The sequence below is a fragment of the Aethalodelphis obliquidens genome, unplaced genomic scaffold (genome assembly GCF_003676395.1).
Source record: "Aethalodelphis obliquidens isolate GAN/ISIS:26980383/991018 unplaced genomic scaffold, ASM367639v1 scaffold46, whole genome shotgun sequence".
Lineage (NCBI taxonomy): Eukaryota > Metazoa > Chordata > Mammalia > Artiodactyla > Delphinidae > Aethalodelphis > Aethalodelphis obliquidens.
This window is the reverse complement of record NW_020837990.1, coordinates 8,417,862-8,435,586: the sequence shown is the minus strand read 5'-3', so window position 1 is coordinate 8,435,586 and position 17,725 is coordinate 8,417,862.

The following is a 17,725-nucleotide window of genomic DNA, read 5'->3' as shown; positions in this document are numbered from 1 at the left end:
AGGACACAGGACCTTGGTTTACTCTTGGTAGGGAAGAGGAGAGTAAGGCCATCTTTCTCTCCCGATGAGGCAGTGCTCCCTGCAAGTCTGTCCCTCCATTAGCCAAGTCCATGGGCGTTTATTGAGCTCTTACGCTACATCAATCTAAGCTCAGCTCCGTGGGAATCAAAACAAGCAAAGCGATAGTTACCACTTGTGATGACCTTACCTTCCCCGGGAGAGTCAAACATAGGCACTTGAAACTATTGGAGAATAAAGCCAGAACATGCTCTTCGCGAGCATGGCATTGTGTGCAGCAGATTTTTAAATGCATGGGTTAGGGAAGAGGAGAGTCCCTGTGGATCAGGTAAGTCCTCCAGGTGGGGGACTTGCTGGGGTGGGATACACCGACTGCAAGCATAAGATAGTGGAGTTAAAGATGTGTGCCCTGGGTCCTTCCTCTCCAGCGGGGAGACTTGCCTAATAGCGCAGTGGTGTCTTTATTTCCATAGAGGAGCTGAGGTCAGGCAATCTGGTGGGAAGGTGGAAATAGTGCATTTATTTAGAAGCTGTGCTCTACCCAAGCTTGAGAGAGCATCTGTCTATCCTTACCCAGAATGGGTATGGTAGCACCCTGGCCCAGCATCACTGATCTGCACCTCCTGGGAGCTCTGATCACTGAGGCCAGCCCTCCGAATTTGAGGCGTGGTTCTCATTGGTGAAGGCAGAGAGGCCACGCCCATAGCCAAGGGGAGGAGCTGGGGGTAGGGGGTCCAAAAGAGCAAGCTGGGATCCTGGGATGGGCAGGTGAGGGAGGGGAGCTGGGTCTTCCATCCCGGGCTCCTGATAATCTGCTGTCTTTTCAGTGGCCCGGAGCAGGTGGGGACACAGGTGTGGACGGCTGGGGTTTAGCTCCTGCCCACTCCCGAGGATACTGGGGGTCCTCCCTCCAGTTTCCCTGTGTTCCTTTCTCTAGCTCGCCTCCCGCCCGCTCTTTGGGCTGCGGCTTGAGGCTGCGGCCCCTCCCTGCTCCTCCTGGGAGCACGTTTGTGTGTGTGAGTGCGGGGTGGCGGGGTGCAGACCCCGGGGGAGGCCTGAGGTCGCACGCGGTTCCCCGTCCCAGATCTTAAGCGGGGGCAGAAGGCCGGGTGAAGGGAACGGGCAGGCTGGGCGGCGGAGCGTCGTCGCGAGGGCTCCGCGCGGTGGGAAGGATCCCCGCGCCTCCCTCCTCCACCCGAGGCGCCGGGACGGATGCTGCGTCCACCGAGTGCTCTTTCCCGCGGGAAGCAGCCGGGGACCGCGGCGGCGGGGGGCCTGCACGCCCATCCGAGGGCAATAGTGTCAGCGAGCTGACATGTCCCCGGCACTGGTTGCGGGCCCCGAGCCGGCCAGAGCCGCGGCCGTTGATTAGAAGCTCGGGCGGAGCCGCCTGCTGATTCCGGAGGAACAGATCGGCCTCTGCGCGCACTGTATTCTCGCCGGCGCCCCTTCTCCCCTTTCCTTCTGCGGCGCTTTCTCTCCCTCCCTCGGGGAGGTCCCCGGGGACGGCCGCGCCGAGGCAACCCCTTCTCGAATCCCACCCCGCGCCCTTGCCACCTCCGTGCCCCCTCCCCGGGCTCCCCCAGGCCTTGCAGAGATGGGCAGGGCGTCCTCACAGGGGACCCAGTGGGGAAGGGCTGGGTGAGAGGTGGGATGGGATAAGGGACGCAGCCTGGCGAAGGAGACCCTTCTCTTTCTAGAAATCCAGCCCCCAGAGAAACCAGAGGCCAGTCCTGCTCTTGAGCAAATGGTACATTTCAATGTCAGTTTCCACCCCTGCCCTGGGGCTTTGGCTCTGAGGGTGTGTGATCTCCGGGATGGGCGATGCCCAGAGTCCACGCTCCCTGTGTTCCAGAGCAGGCAGAGACAGACTCAGGACTTTGGAGAAAATGTAGAGCATGGTCCCCTCTCTCTCTCGTGTCTCTTCTCCTCTCCCCAGTCACCTGCTAGGCACCCTACTCCCCGGCATCCCCACCATGCATAGAATCTGTAGCCCAAATCACTGGCTGGCCAGAGGGCTGACTGAGCCTGCAGGTCCCCCTTCCTCGGGGCGGGGTGTGGGGAGGGGGCTGGAGAGAGGCAGGAGGAAGGGGAATGAGGGGGTGGGAGGCTGTGCACGTAGTAGGTGCCGGGAACACATACAAGGGGTCAGCCACATAGACTAGGCAGTGTCCTGGGTGCCCTGGTTGCTGGGCAAGTGAGAGTCAGAGCAGCAAACCATCAGACAGACAGACAGAGATGGTGGCCTCCGCAGCTCAGCCCTAGCCGCTGGGCTGGTGGGAGGCAGCCAGCGCGTCTGAGGGCTCAGACAAGCCCAGTGACTGAAGGGCTGCTCTTTGGAGCTGCTGCCAAAGTAACCTCAGTCCAGCAGCCCCGTGCTTTGCCTCCAGTCTCAGCCCATTTGGAGGCTCTGCCTCCACCTCCTCCTGGGGCTGCGGATTAACCCCTAAAAACTGAGTTTTGTTTGCAGAGCTTACTCTAAAGCCTCCGGAGCCTCCGGAGCCTCCTGTTCTTGCTTCTTGTTGACTAGGGGGATCTGTGAGGTCAGATGCTGCTGGCAGTGGCTCAGCCCTTGGCCCTAGACACACACTCAGTCTGGGAGTCTTCCAGGAAATCTTTCTCACACGGCCCAGCCTGTGAGTTCTACCTTCCCCAGCCCCACAGGGCACAGTCTCCCAGGCCTTTTCCTAGATGCACATCCCTGCCTTAGCTGGGCTGGGAGGGTCCCAGCATCTCCATCTTACCAGTAGAGGCACTGCTGTTCTCAGATGTTTGCCCATAGGCCCAGGATCCAGCAAACACCCTTCCTTTGATCATTACTGAAGTGGCCGATTCATCCCACTGGGGCTCTGCTTGGATTCCCCGTTGGCTCTCCTGCCCCAGAGCGCCGGTCTTGCCTGACGGAGGTTGCAGGACTGACCTCCTCTCTGGCCCTTTCCCACCCCCATCCCAGGGAGCTGAGTCTGTTCCTCTTGGCTTCCTGATGCCAGTGGGGTCTGTTCTGACCAGGATGACCATCCAAAGCCACCGCCACATTATCCGTCTGCCTTGGAGGGTCTCTACTGCCAGCTCCCCACTAAATATTTGGCTTCCCCCTTCCCTATGGGGACCAACCTGAATCAAGCCAAGTCCCCTCCCGTCACCATGTCACCCCCTTTCCCATTAGCTCAGTTTACATCCTATATCCTGTCAGGCTCCCTGTACCATCTATCTGCTCCAGCTTGACAGAACAGGAATGACAGTGAGTCCTACCACCCTTTCTCTGTTTAAATGGTTTGTGTACAACCCTATAGCTCTCTAACCTCTCACATGAGCAGGTACCTGCCTTTTTTGTAGCTCTGACTGTGAGGCTCTTCTTTGAGAATCTGGGGGTGATTGTGAGTGAGATCTAGGGTAACTACACCACTTAAGTGGGCAGTTTCTTTGAGCCAGATACTGTTCTAGGCACCAAGGATAATGAAGATGAAAAGATAAGGTCCTACCTGCTCCCAGAGATTTTTCTTTGCGGTGGGGAACCCGGAAGTCCATCTGAGATACAATAGAGAGAAGCTGTAACAGAGGCAGATTCTAGCAGAAGAGAGGGTTTCGGGGAACATCTTGCCTTAGAGTTCATTGGGGCCACTAGTCTCTACGAGTCTCCCCCCACGCAGGTGAAATGGTCAGGGGAAGGGAAAGAAGAAGAGAATTGAGCTGGACACAGGGAGCCAGCATGGGTCTGGAAGCATCTCCTATGTGAATGGATTTCCCCTTACTTGCTTGGTGCTGTGTGGGGTTTGGGAATCTTGATCTCTAGAGGCTCAGTTGCAATGGAGCTGACAGAGACTTACAGTAAGTAACTCTAATAGAAGGCAGATTGAGAAGAGTGCCACGATGGGTACAATCAATATGCTACTAGTATATGGAGAAAAGGATACTTTGCTGAAAAGTTTTAGGGGAGACTCCGTGGAGCTTTCCTTTATTACACGTTACTATCTAATAACCCTTTTGTTGCATGTGGGGCAGGATGGTAAATTATTATTTGCAGTGGATAATTCTATATTTGGATACCTAACATCCTCCCTGCCTGTTTTTTTTGTAATGATCTTTCATGCAACTCTCAGTTCCTTGAGATAGGTAGGCCACCCCGCTTATTCTTCCCCTCCAGGTGGAGTTTGAGAGTCAAGATTAAATGGTTAAACCAGTGATCACATTCCAAGCCCGAGGTCATGGTGATTGGTTCAGGGATGACCCAACTCACCCAGTGAGTGTCCAGCTCAGGACTTAAGTGAATTGTCGAGGGGAAGAATAGCTCCTTCTCTGTTGGGCTTGGGATTGTGAGAATGCCATTCTGAAGCAGCTGCTACCATCTTGCTGCCACCAGGTCTTGCATGGCATGGAACCGGGACAGCGGAATGGGATGGTGAGAAGAAACTCTGTCCTGGGGACAGTTCCCGAGTCACCCTCTAGATACCTGAAGCCAGGCTCAGCTCTGGACTTGTCAGTTACACCATCCAACACATTCCCTCTTTGTTTAGGTAATTTGATTGGAGATTTGATCCCTTGTAACATGTGGCCAAAAGAGATGTAATTGATACACGTTTAGTTCTGTGCTCAATCCTTTTAATTATAGCCTCTATTTTGATAGGCGGCAGTTACTGTTTCCATCTTTCTGATGAAGAATCTGAGGCTCAGAGAGGTCAGGACTCCAGGAATTGGAACGTTTATTCAAGGACAAAGATATAAGAAGCTCAGGCAGGGCCTTAAAGCGTCCTTACTTTCAGGGAAAAAAAATTAAGTCTCAGTAAAAATGAGAAAGTCCAATCAAATGACAAGTTCCTCTTCTAGAGTCTCACCCCTTCCTTCCTGCTGTTTTTGGCATGGCTTCTGGGCCTGTCAAGGTGTGGCAAGAGGCATTTTGTGGGTAGATCTACAAGTTCTGTGGGCCAGTAGATTTGTGGCCTCTCTTTGCACAGCTATAGTTATTTCTGCAAGACATCAGCGTAGGGAGACACCAGGTCACCCAAGCAGGGTGAGGGACAGGCGCACGAGGATGGCGAGATGCCTGGAGTAATCGTGCCAGCCCGGGGAGCCTCCTGCAGGCTCGGGTGAGAGCAGGAGAGATTTCTAATTCTGCTCAACCTGCCCTGTCTGTGCCAGGGGATGCTCTGGGCAGGGGAGGGTTAATGACCAGCCTCCTTCAGAAAAGAAAAAGGCGTCCAGTAACAAAACCCAACAGAACAAGGGGAGAGACGCAATCTTCGCAAGTTACCAGCCACACACCCACATCTCCCGCTACAAATGCTTTTAGCCGTACGTTGAATCTTCCCTCTAATGGCACCTCCTGTTAAACGAGATATGTCACCTGACCTGAGGAGGCTGACTTGAAAGGCAAATAGTTGGAAGTGATTCCACATGTTATTACTGAGAGCTGTTCTCACATTTCCGGCAAAAATAATGGAGCTGAGGTCTGAAGGGATGACTAATACCTCGCCATTACTGACCCGAGGCCGGGCATTACATTGTAATCCTGGCCACTCAGTGGCCCTTCAAGCCTATTTTTCTGTGCTTGTCTTCTGGGCGCTTTCTGCTGGTGGCCCTGGTCACGTTAACCTGGGCTCCAGCCTATTGAAATGAGAAGGCTTTCATCTCCATGGGGACAGGGAAGGAAGGGTGGGGCCACCCAGAGCAGAAGTGACCAGTCCTGAGATTTGGGTTTGTCCTCTGCTTCGAGGAAGGGCTGTGTCAAACCTGTCCCAGACACATAGGAATCTGACCTGATCCTAATTTCATCCGGGATTCTATCATTGTCTTTAACAGCTTTTATGGGTGTTTTGCAGGCCTTCGTATTGGGAAATTCTTTAGGTTTAACCTTAAAGGTCTCCTGTTAAAATGTTAGCCTATGTCTCCTTTTCTTTTTTCCTTCAACAGTATAGGAGAATATTAGATTTAAAGACCTTAGAGAGGGAATTTAACAAGAGCCAACATTTATGGAGGGCTGGTTATGTGCCCATTACAGTGTTGGGTGTTGGGATACGACCATGGCCTGGGTCACCAGTGGATGTCGGTGTATCTGTCTAATGGACATTTTTCACCCCTTGTTTCCCTTGACCTCTCAGTGATATTCCACCCTCTTGACCACTTCTCTCCAGTTGAAGAACCACCCCTCTTGTTCTCTGTGATGCTGGGTTCACCCGGCTTCCTTCTCTGCCATCTGCCATCTATACATTGGAGCTCCTAAAAACTTGGCCCTCATTTCTTACGATTCTAGACTCTTTCCAAAGTTGACCTTCCCCATGCGTTTGGCCTCAATCATCATCCCTATGCGAATGGCTCCCTCACCTGTCTCCAATCCAGACCTCTCCTCTACTCTCCAGAGCTGCATTTCCAATGGCATACTTGGAATCTCCACTTTGCTATCCCAGAGCTGCCTCTAACTCAACATTTTCAAAATTGAGATCCCTCTCTTCACTCTCAATCTTGGCCTCTCCCATTGTTCTCTTTCTGCAAGTTCAGAAAGTCTGGACTTCCATCCGCACAAGCTAGAAAACTGGGGGGCTCCCTGTCTCTCTGAAACCCTCAACCTGTTGATCACCGAGTCCTTGCTGATTTGACGTCCTCATTATTTCTTGGCTCTCCCTTTCCCTTGGCCACCACCTTCGGCCAAAGTGCCATCCTGTACTGCTGGTTACAGCTTCTGAACTCACCTCACACAGGCTGACCCCTCTAGTCTGTTTTCCACCCTGTGGTCCGAGAGCTCTTTTCAAAACTGTAATTTGGCCATCCTGTCCTTCTAGGTTGAAAGCCTGCATTGGTTTCCCATTGCTCCTAAAATGTGGACCAAAATCCTTACCAAGGCCCTACACAACCTGGCCAGGCTATTTCCTTGGTCTCATCGTACACTGTTCTCCCCTCACTTTTCAAACCCCAGCATATGTCCTCCCCTCAGTTCCTTAATCCAATCTCCCTCTTGCCCCAGGATTTTTGCACATGCTGCTACTTTCCCCTTTGGCCAAGTTAACCTTCCCCTCCAGCTCTTGACTTGCATCAAATTTCCATGACCTCTCAGATCGGATGAGGTCTGTGCCATGCAGCCAGCTTTCCCCCAGTGCTTAGAATAGCTCTGGCCCCTATATTCCACTCTGTAGCATTTGTTGGGTGACCTACCCATTCACTGTGCGCTCAACCATCAGCTGTGAGTGTCACGCCTCAGGTCCTCCTGTGATGCCCCTATTTTCCTGGCTGGAAAGGGTGAAGAAGCTGTCCTCTTAGTGATCAGGCGAAAGCTCAGGCAAGTTCAGCATTTTCAGACCCTATTTGGCCCCTGGGGTGTGGGTCCCTCTAGAGTTTTCCCAGCTGCCTGAGTTCTTTCTTGAGTCTTGCAGTCTGTTCTCAACCAGTGCTTCTAGCACCCTCGATACAGATGTCCAGGACCATCCTACTGGAGTAACAAAAACTCAAGGGGCTGGTCCGGCCTGGGGAGGGCACAGGAACGCCAGGCCACACACGGCCTTCTGCTCCTTCTATATCTGTCGCCCAGGCCTTTTGTCACCCTGGGTCTGCTGGCTGGTGGGGGCCTCAGAGGACTATGCTGGCAACCAAATTCTCCTTCTTGGCAAATTCTCTACTCCTTTGTAGAATCTAAGCTGATTTATTTGTTCTCTTTAGAGCATTTACTTTCTTGTGTATAAATATTGGGCTGTGGGGTCGGAACTTGCGCTCCGCAGACAAGAGTGGTGACAGCCGCGACAGTGGTTTATTTTTAAATAAAAATTGGGAAGTTACAAAGCTCCTGAGGTTTTCTGCATTTTTATTTTTCATTCAAAAGAAGAAGAAGAAGAAACAAAAAAAGGCAGGGGAGAAAAAGGGATGGGGGTGGGGGTGGGGAAATAAGGCCTGTATTTCTGCTTCCATTCTTCAGGGCTTCCTGTTTTCATCTCCTTCTCCTGCCTCCCTTCCCTGGCATTTGACATCTCTGTTAAGAAAGGGAAGGGGTGGTTACTTCTAAGAAGGGAGTGGGGGATCTGTTCAAGCCAAGCATTAGGCATGCAGCCCCTGAGCAAGTTGCATGCACGGTAAAATATTACCTTAATAACAAACTCGCAGAGAGCTATGTGTAAATGGTAACAGCTGCTTTTGTGATGACCGTGTTATAAATGATTGCAGCCCTGGTCATTAATAATGCATTTGAACAATAACAACTTGATTCCAAGGAGGAAGTTCAGCGTTTCATTTTTTTCCTGGCATGCAAATTCACTCTTGCTGTTCTGTAAAGTAACTGGGCCCAAGGATTGAAGGTTCACACTGGGCCTTCAGAACCAGGGGCACTTCAGCCTATTCCTGGCTCCCAGCCAGGTAAAATGGGGCTTCCAGAACCCACCCTAGTGATTCTGCTATACCCACAGTGTTAACCTTGCAGTTGGCCTACCCCTTTTAAGCCTCTCCACCTCCCCTTGGACCTAAAGTATCAGGAAACTGCCACTCTGACGGTAGCTCAAGGGTGGACACCCCATGAGATATCAGGATTCTGGAAGTTTCCCAGCAGGTGGTGTTGATTATTCAAGGGTTACTTTTCTTTAACATGTCTGAGGTTACTGTTCTGCCTGAAAGACAGTACAGACTCTTCAGGATGTCACATGAGGAAACGTCACAGTCCAGCTCCAAACCCTTGGCCACATTTCCTGCCACTCTTACTCCACACTATTCTAATTACTCCAAACTTCTCAGGGTTTCAAAAACATTCCCTTCTATTTAAGACCTTTGTACCTTGGTCTATGCTGTTCTCTCTGTTCTATCTATACAACTCCTACTCATCCTTCAAGACCCTGACCAAATATTCCCCCTTTCTCTACCTCCCCAGGGCAGGGTTAGTTGTTCCATCCTCTGTAATCTTATCTATACTGTAGCATTTTGCACAACTCTGGCATTAGTCATACCAAACACGGTAATAGTTTGTTTACATGGAGGTTTTCTCCCTGAGCTTGGAGCTTATTAAGGGCAAGAAATATGTGTTAGTATCTTTTATATCTCCATTCCCTACTGCAGTGCTCAGTAATCATTAAATATTCAATAAGTGTTGAATGAAAGAATGAAAAATCATTCAATAAATACTTTTCTCTTTTCTTATGTTTGATGATATTTTGGGGCCCTGGATCCTGAGGTGGACTCAGATACTCCTGTGAAGGCTAGTTCCTGCCTACCGGGGTGCCCCCTTGAAGCATTGTGATCCTGAGTTGGGGCAGCCCAAAGGTGTTTAGTGGTTACCAGCACCTATGGCAGTGTAGCCCGTGGGCCCAGGCATTTTCCATGCTCCACAGATCATAGTCTGATACTGCCTGCCCCTCTGAAGTCAAAAGTTTCTCCTAGGAAAGGGAGAAGGAGGGATAAATTAGGAGTATGGGATTAACGAATACAAACTACTATACATAAAATAGATAAGCGGCAAGGATTTACCGTACAGCACAGAGAACTCTAGTCAATATCTTGTAATAACCTGTAATGGAAAATAATCTGCAAAAATATATATGTATTACTGAATCACTTTGCTGTATACCTGAAACTGGCACAATATTGTAATCAACTATACTTCAATTTTTAAAAAAAGTCCGTCTTATAACTGCCTTGCTCCCTGTCTCTCCACCTCTACTCTCCTACTTAAACTTCACACAATTGATTATGGGCCTCAATATACCAAAGATATGCACCTTGGGTAAGTTTTATGCACACAGACCCATAATACTCAATTCATTTGGCATGCCTTCAACATAGGGCAGACTTCTATCATTGTTTCTGGCTCCCCTTCCTGTATACTCTCCCTTCAGCCTCCGATTCTAGCCCAGAGGCTTTCCTTTAGTTTTCGTCATCATTGGGAAAGTAAGATCCTTTTTCCCTGGACCCTAAGTTCATTCCTCCATGCAGCCATCTGAACCCAACAGGAGTCCTTCTGCGCTGGAGCCTCAGAACTACAATGAATTAGGCCCTCCCTTCTCTGGGTATAAAGACCCCACAGTTAGTTCTCTGAAACTGCCCCTGTTTTAACTACTTCTTCCTGCTCTAAAAGCTTTTTCTTGCTTCTGCCTTTTATGACTATACTCTAAAACCACTCTCATCTCTTCCTGTTCTAAAACTTCATCATCCTTTCGGAATCCATGTTTTCTCTACGAGTCCTAATTTTTTACAACTCTGACCTTGGATCATCACTTACTCCATCTGTTCTTTCTGGCCCTGCTTTCCATCAGAATTGCCAATCCAAGGACTCATCCTTCAGCCCAATTTCTCTCCTCAGGTTAAAAAAAAAAAAAAATCAGAAAGCATTTGTACATCTATAGCTTCAGGAATTTATTTTATTTATTTATAACTTGCTTTCTTACAAAAAGGATTTAAAACAGTTTGCAAAGATGCAAACGATATGGCAAGATAAAATAAACAAAAAATAGGTTTCAAAAAAGAAGAAGAAGCAAAAGTAAAGCAAGTTTAGGAGAAGGTGATGGAACCATGAGTGAGGTGCCCTGTGGCATCGTGAAGTCCCATCTACCTGCTGATGGTGGCCATGGATTTCACCATGGGTATCCCACGGTCAAAACAAGAGGGGAATGAGAACACTTAGGAAATTCAGTATCCAGGAGACAAAAGTGAATCCAAGTTTCTCATGAAAACTACAAACATTTAAGGTACCAATATTAGAGTCAGATTTCTGCTCTGAGGCTTGGGCTAGGTTCTCTTAATAAAGCAGTTTGTCCACAGTGATCTTAGACTAAACACTGCTGAATGTTCTTTACGCAAACTTGTTCTTATTAGAAAAGTTCAGCAAATTTTAACTTAGTAGGAATGTTGAGAGGATAGTCAAGCACCGGACTGGTGCTTGAACTCAATGATCTTGGAGCTTCCCTTCAACTTCAGTTTCTAGGTGCTCTGATGGTTACACAGCCAGGTAAGATGTGATCCCTGCCCTCAGGGAACTTACACTCTCACAGGACTGCTGCTCTCAGATCTCAACGCACAAGAATATCACTGGGATACATGCTGAAGATGTGCCCTGCCCCAGGCAGGGCACCAGAGCCTGTATTTTTAACAAGCCCCTTCCTTTGTGATTCTCATACAGATGCTTCAGGTAAGAACTATGATGATGGGGAACCAGAGCACGGGTCATCAATCCACAGTGCAAAGCATCAAATCTAAATGCCAAAAACAGGAGCCTGAAGGTTGGAGCAATCAGTCTGGCAGGTGTGCTAAGAGAAGGAGATGGTGGTCGTCTTTGAGCTGAGCTCTGAGACATGGGTAAGAGCAGACACGGGATAAGTGGGGGGCACTTCCATGCAGAGGAAATAGACTAGGCAAAAACTCAGGAGTGGAGAAGCGCAATGCTTGTTTAAGGAAAAACAAATAGATCAGATTTACTAGAGTATAAGGTCTATGTAGAGGAAATAGTAGGGAATAAGTCCAGAAAGGTAGGTTGGGGACAAATTATGGAGGGCTTTGAATGACAGACTGATGAATGGGAGCTGTACTTAATAGGCACTGGGGAGCCATTGAAGGCTTTAGAGCCCCAGGATGATGTGATCAAAGTAGTACTTGAGGAAGATTAATTTGGTTGTAGTGTTTGGAATGAATTTGAGAATATGAAGACTGCACAGGGTTTGGTCCATAAAAGGCACCCTGCAAATGCTTGTTGAATAAAATGTTTGACTAGAGCAAAGAAAATGTCATTGCAAAAGTCTAGGTGCAAGGTGATAAAGACATTAAAGAACTAACAATGAGAAATAAAGAGCAAGGGAAGAAGTCTGTGACATTCATAGCAGAAATTACAGACCAGGATGACATGCTGTGCAGGGTGAAGAGAAGAAAAGAGTCATTGTTGGCTCTCAAGTTTGGAACCTGAGCTACTGGGAGACCTGTGGGTCCACTCCCTGTACCAAGAAAGTCAGAGGAGGCCCGGGATGTGGTAAAAAGGGACAAGTCTTTGAACTGGGAATGGGAATTGGAGCTTACAAGAGAGATCAGGGCTAGCAATTCTGGCCCAGGAGGAGTGGCTTCTTCAGGAACATAGGCTGGAAGGTAGAATCTAGAGCAGTGCCCACACTTCAGTGTTGGGAGCAGAAAAACGAGTCATCCTCGGAGACACAAGGACGCTCCTAGCAGTGTGGGGACTAATTTAGAGTCTGGAATTCAAGGGAGAGGGGCATTTAAAGAAGGAGGCACCGAGAACAGTGCTCTAGGCTGCAGACCGGTGTGGACACACCGCAGCCGAAGCTGCACTTTGGGATTTAGCAATTAGGTTGTCACCACCGACCTTTGAGAGAGTAGTTTCAATGAGCGATGGGGGTGTTATTTCAGTCCCATTCATGAAGCCCCCAATTAGACTAGGGGTCCTCAATCCATATGCATCATTTTTGAAGATTTCTCTCTTTTTTTTTTTTGCCCTAACTCTACTTGTTCCTTCCACTGTTGGCTCCTGGCTAGACCCACTCCCTCCTCCAATTCCATAGGGCACAAGGGAGCCCTTAAGGCTATTGGCCTTTGGTAAGACCTCAACGACTGTGAAATTCTATCACCCAAGCAATATAAGCGGATGCAGCCCAGAATCAGTTTCTTCTAGGCCTGCTGCCTGCTGTCCTTCTGGCCTGAATCCCTTTATACTCATGGCCAAAGTTCAATGCCAACTTAAACAGCTTGTTTTACGTTTGACAGTTTATAGTTCTCCTTCTCACTATATTTATCAGGACTATTTGGTTGCAAGTAACAGAAACGCAATTTGAACTATCTTATTTGAACAAAGGGAATTTACTGGCACATGTATCTGGGGATACTGGATGAAGTATTAGCTACTACTGGATGAAGGGGCTCAGGTGATGTCATCAGGATTCTTTTTCTCTATGTCCACACTCTGCCTGTCTCTGCTTGGCTTCATTACTTCCTGCTACAGAGAGGTCTTTTTCAGGTGTCGGGGAAGGTTTCCATCTCTAGCTCCCCCTCGCCCCCAACACTCGGGCTGGAAAAAAATCCCAGGGAAGAACAATGATTGGCCAGACATGGTCTCAGGCCCATCCTTGAACCATCACTGTGCCCAAGGGCATGAGGAGCGATAATTGGCTGGACCTGGATTTCAGGCCATCTCTGCTCCTAGGGGTTAACTGCATCCCGTTAGAATCACACGACTGACATGGCAGTGAAGCAGTTTCCCAAAGGAAGGAGAAATGTCGGTAGGTGATGGTGGTGAGGGGTCAGTTCCAAACAACAGATTGTCCAGTGACACCCCATCTACGTGGCTTATGGCTTCTCTGTCACCCTGGTGAGACTGTGCCTATATGTCTCACTTTCCCATCACTGCCCCCACTAGTCAGCAGAGAACTAAAGATGAAACTGAATACCAGGGCTTCCCCCTCCTCCTCTCTCTCTGGGCTCACTTCCTGAGAGCCATCACCTACGTGGTTATGTGTCTCCTGAATTCCAGCGGCCCCAGGCTGCGGTGGCAGGGGAGGCTTAGATCAGGGTGGTGACGGGCTGGCTGAGCTGTGTGAGAGCAGAGGCCGAGCCAGCCCCGGCTGCTGAGCCAGGCAACAGGAAGGTACCATAAGCCAGGAGCCAGCCGCAGGGCAGATTGCCCACTTGCTGCCTGAATCTGCAGGAGGACTTGGTGCTTTCTGAGGGCCTGAGCTGACTTGCTCTGTGACCTGAGGCTAGACACTTAATTGCTCAGGGCGGCTTCCCCTCACTCTCCATCTGGAAGCAGAATAGTGACATGACTGAGTGGGCAGAAGCTGCGTCTTTTCAGGGCGTGTGTTGGCTTGGAGGTTGGTTCTCTGGAAACTGGGTCCCCATCCACGCTATAACCCTGAGCGTGGGCCCCCTGGGTCTGGGCCCACCAGCCTGCCTGGCAGAGAGCAGGTCTCTGAAGATCTTTGGCTTAAGGTTTTCTGATTTCAACCTCCTGAACTATCTGCTGTTGCAGCTGAGCTGGGAAATAGATGACCTTTTTCATGCTGATAGTTGGGAGTGGGCATGTATGTTTCAAGGTGCTTAAAAACATGTGCTTTCAGGGGGCTTCCCTGGTGGCGCAGTGGTTGAGAGTCCACCTGCCGATGCAGGGACACGGGTTCGTGCCCCGTTCCGGGAGGATCCCACATGCCGCGGAGCGGCTAGGCCTGTGAGCCATGGCCACTGAGCCTGCGCGTCCGGAGCCCGTGCTCCGCAACGGGAGAGGCCACAGCAGTGAGAGGCCCACGCAAAACCAAACCAAAACAAAAAAAACAACATGTGCTTTCAGAGCCTGGGGTGTCTAGCGCCACAGAGGCCCTAAGGAGGGGCGGGGGTTTGGGGGGGTTGGCGGGTTTTTATAACTGCTGTTCCCTCTGGTCCCCTCCTCTCCAGGTTCAGCATCAAGAACAGTTAACATGATGCCCTTGGGGAGTGTTCTCAGAATGCAGACCCACCAGAGTGCTGGGAGGGGAGGCAGGTAACACAGGTCGGGTTACAGTCAAGCGAAGGGGGAGGAGTTACCTGCCAATCACAGGTGTGTGTCCACCTTTGCCCTCTGCCCTGCCAGGCCCTGGAGCATCCTGCTCAAACTTCAGTGTGCTTTGGCAACTGCCAAGAGTCGTAGAAGGAAATGCATATTCCAGGGCACCGCCTCTAGAGAATATGAATCAGTAGGTCCGGTGAGGGGCTCTAGAAGCCTGCATTTTCAACAAACAGCTCAGGTGATCCTGCTATCAGTGGGACCAGATTCTGAGTGAAGGAAGAGGGTAGGGCTCTGGGCCTTTCATCTGTGTTTGATTGGAGCAGCTTAACTTTTGTTCGTTTTGTACATTGAGGTTCTAGAAAAGTGTGCATTAGAACAAACAGGTTCATGGTCTCCAAGAAATTTGAAAACTGCTGGACAAACGCCGTCTAATCCCCTTGGCAACTTCAGAGTCCAGGCTTCTCAGCCTTGCGTTCAAGACCTTCCATGACCTAATGCCTCTCAGGGAGGTTTTAGCCACAGACAGTTCAGTATTTCCCAAGCATGCTTCCTACATCCTTCCCATAGTCCTTTTCCTGCAGGAAGCCTTCCAGGACTATACTAGAAAGCCAGGGTCCCTGAGTGTTCCGGGAAGCTGGAGGGGAAGGGGCGGAGGGTGCGCCCTCTGAGCACATCCCTCCAACATGTTACCTTTTCGTGTAATTTGCCAAGGTATCATCTTGACTTAACGGGGGTCAAGAGGAAATAATGAAAGTAAGGGACGGGGAGACTAGAAGTCAAATGGCATTGAAAGCCCCTCCCTTCCGCATACCCTGCTCCTGGGTCTCTCACCCTGTACTAGGACCTCACGATGACTCTGGGTAAGGGGGAGGCAAATGTTTGCCTGATCAAACCATCAGGAAGACAGAGCAGTTGGCCCCACCCCCTCAGCTTTCACAACACCCCACTCTCCCAGGCACAGGCACTGCACACTGTCTTTCCCCCAGCAGCGTGAGAATATGCTGGACTGGGCGCCGGTGGGTGAGGCTGGAGGGACCAGCCAGCCCCAATGCTGGGAGAGCTGGGCCTCTAGATTCTGTTCCCTTTTGCTGGGGGGGGAAGCGTGAAATGGGAGCTGAGAACACAGGGTTCTCTCATCCCGAGAGCTGTCAGCCTGACCAGAGTGGGCGTTCATTTTCAGAATAAATAATCAACTCAAAAAATGTACCAAATTCATTTTCAAATTGGCTTGTCAGATACATGTTTGCCCAGGACGAGCTGGTTGAATAAAATGTATCTTGGGGAGCAAGGTGAGCCAGCCTGTCTCATTCCCTCAGGGACATCTTGTAAATAAGGGCCATTCCTGAGGCCGGAAGCAGAGAATTCCCCAGAACAGATTGAATTCTGGCTTTGTCTTAATGAATGTCAAAATTTATTACCAAAGGCGTTGTGCTCCTTGGAGTAATAGAGCATTTCACCATTTCAGCTCTCGCTGGTTGCCTTCCCAGGTACCAAATGCTATGTAATTGCTGCTCATAAAGGCAGCAAACAATATTGCCAGGGAAACTCACTTCTGGCTGTAAATCTTCATCTTCGAAACCAGCAGAGTTTTGCTTTCCGTTTGGAGGGTGTTGCTGAGGGCAGGGTCCACCGAGATTTTCTGGTTTTCCTCCTTTGGCAGGGAGACTCCCAAACTCCTCTGGGGAGACGGAGGGGCTCTTCCTGGGATCAGAATGAGGGCATGAGCCAGCAAAGGCTGGAAAGGCTGAGGAGTGATGGAAGTTACACTCCCCACCACAGCTCTAAGTTGAGGGAGAGACATAGAGTCGGAAGAGCCTACGACCTTGTCCCGTCAGCGCTCTTACTCTGCAAATGAGGAAACTGAGGCTCAGAGACAGGCGGTTTTTGTTAAGGTCGCACAGTTCCCAGAACAGTGCTCTTCACATTTGGCCACACGGTCTCCTGGGGATTAAACAGCGAGCTCCAAAGAACTCCCTCAACTGGCTGCTGCCTGCAAGGGTCAGTGGCTCCCAGCTGGAGACTTCCCTTGACTCCTGGTAAGTCAGGCGCCCTACTGCCAAGGGGCTTGGCTTCTTGGGGCCTTGTCCAGGCAGGTTGCTTCTTCTAGTTAATGTAAGCCTACAAGCTGCCGTCAACTGTCTTGGAGAAACCTCTGGAAACCAACTCCAGATTCTGCCCCTCAGCTGAAACTTTCTTGCGAGCAACAGTCTCACGTGGAGAATTTGTACAAGGAAAAAGAGATTAGCTTCAGCTTTTCCTCGGAGTGAATAATCCAGTTGTTTCTAGTAGGACCTTAGCTCCACTAAGGGTAGAGGCATGTGCCTCTCCAAGAAGGGGTTTGGAGGGGTCAAGGAGAGCCTGAAACGCATGAACTCAGGACACCAGGCTGGGCCAAGTTCAGCGTCTGGATCTGCTTCCTTTCCTTTTGCCAACTTGCTAAGGACAGAGATGGCCCGGGGCAGAGACACAAAATGGGTTTTAGAGAGTGATGTCATGTTGTTCCCAGATACCAGATCGCTCTGCAAAAACTGCCTGACTGCTGTTTTGGGAGTTATGTTGGAGAGAATTGTAACTTTTGACAATGGACATCTCATCTTGCACAGGTGCGTCCTTTATAGAATCTGCCAGCAAGATTACAGAGGCATCACAGTGTAATGGGAAGAGGAGTCAATAATTCTGGGGTTATTGATTGTAACCAGATCTATTCTTCTTTTTAAATTTATATTTTATCCACTTTTTTCAACATGTTTTTTTTTAAACCCATACTCACAAAAGCATCTGGTGGATCAAATGCAGTTGATTACATTTTTTAAATGATGGGAGTAATTTGCTGCTCTTAGGAGAGTCTGGGGCATGGCAGTATGTAGCTAGAGGGGGAGGGAAATGCATGCAGGGAGTAGGGTGGGGGAAGAAGTAGAAAGGAGGGAGGAAGGCATGGTTAGGGGAGCGCACGGAGCAGCGCAGGGGAACACCCCCATTCCGCCCTGCTGACCCTGCACTCCCTGAAGCCAAGATCTGATGAAGACTTCATTAGAGATTCAGACTTCCCACAGTTTCTGGCCCCAGTGGGGGTTAGTGCATCCCAGAGGATAAATTCTCATCTCTCAGAGCTTACTTCCTCCAGGATATTTTTCCTGATAAGGCAAATGGAAATACTGGTGGGTTAGGGCAGGTGAGCCCATGCACACGAACATCCATGTACATACCCTCACGTGTGCACTCATTTGTACACATATATATATATATATTCTTTTTCATATTCTTTTCCTTTAT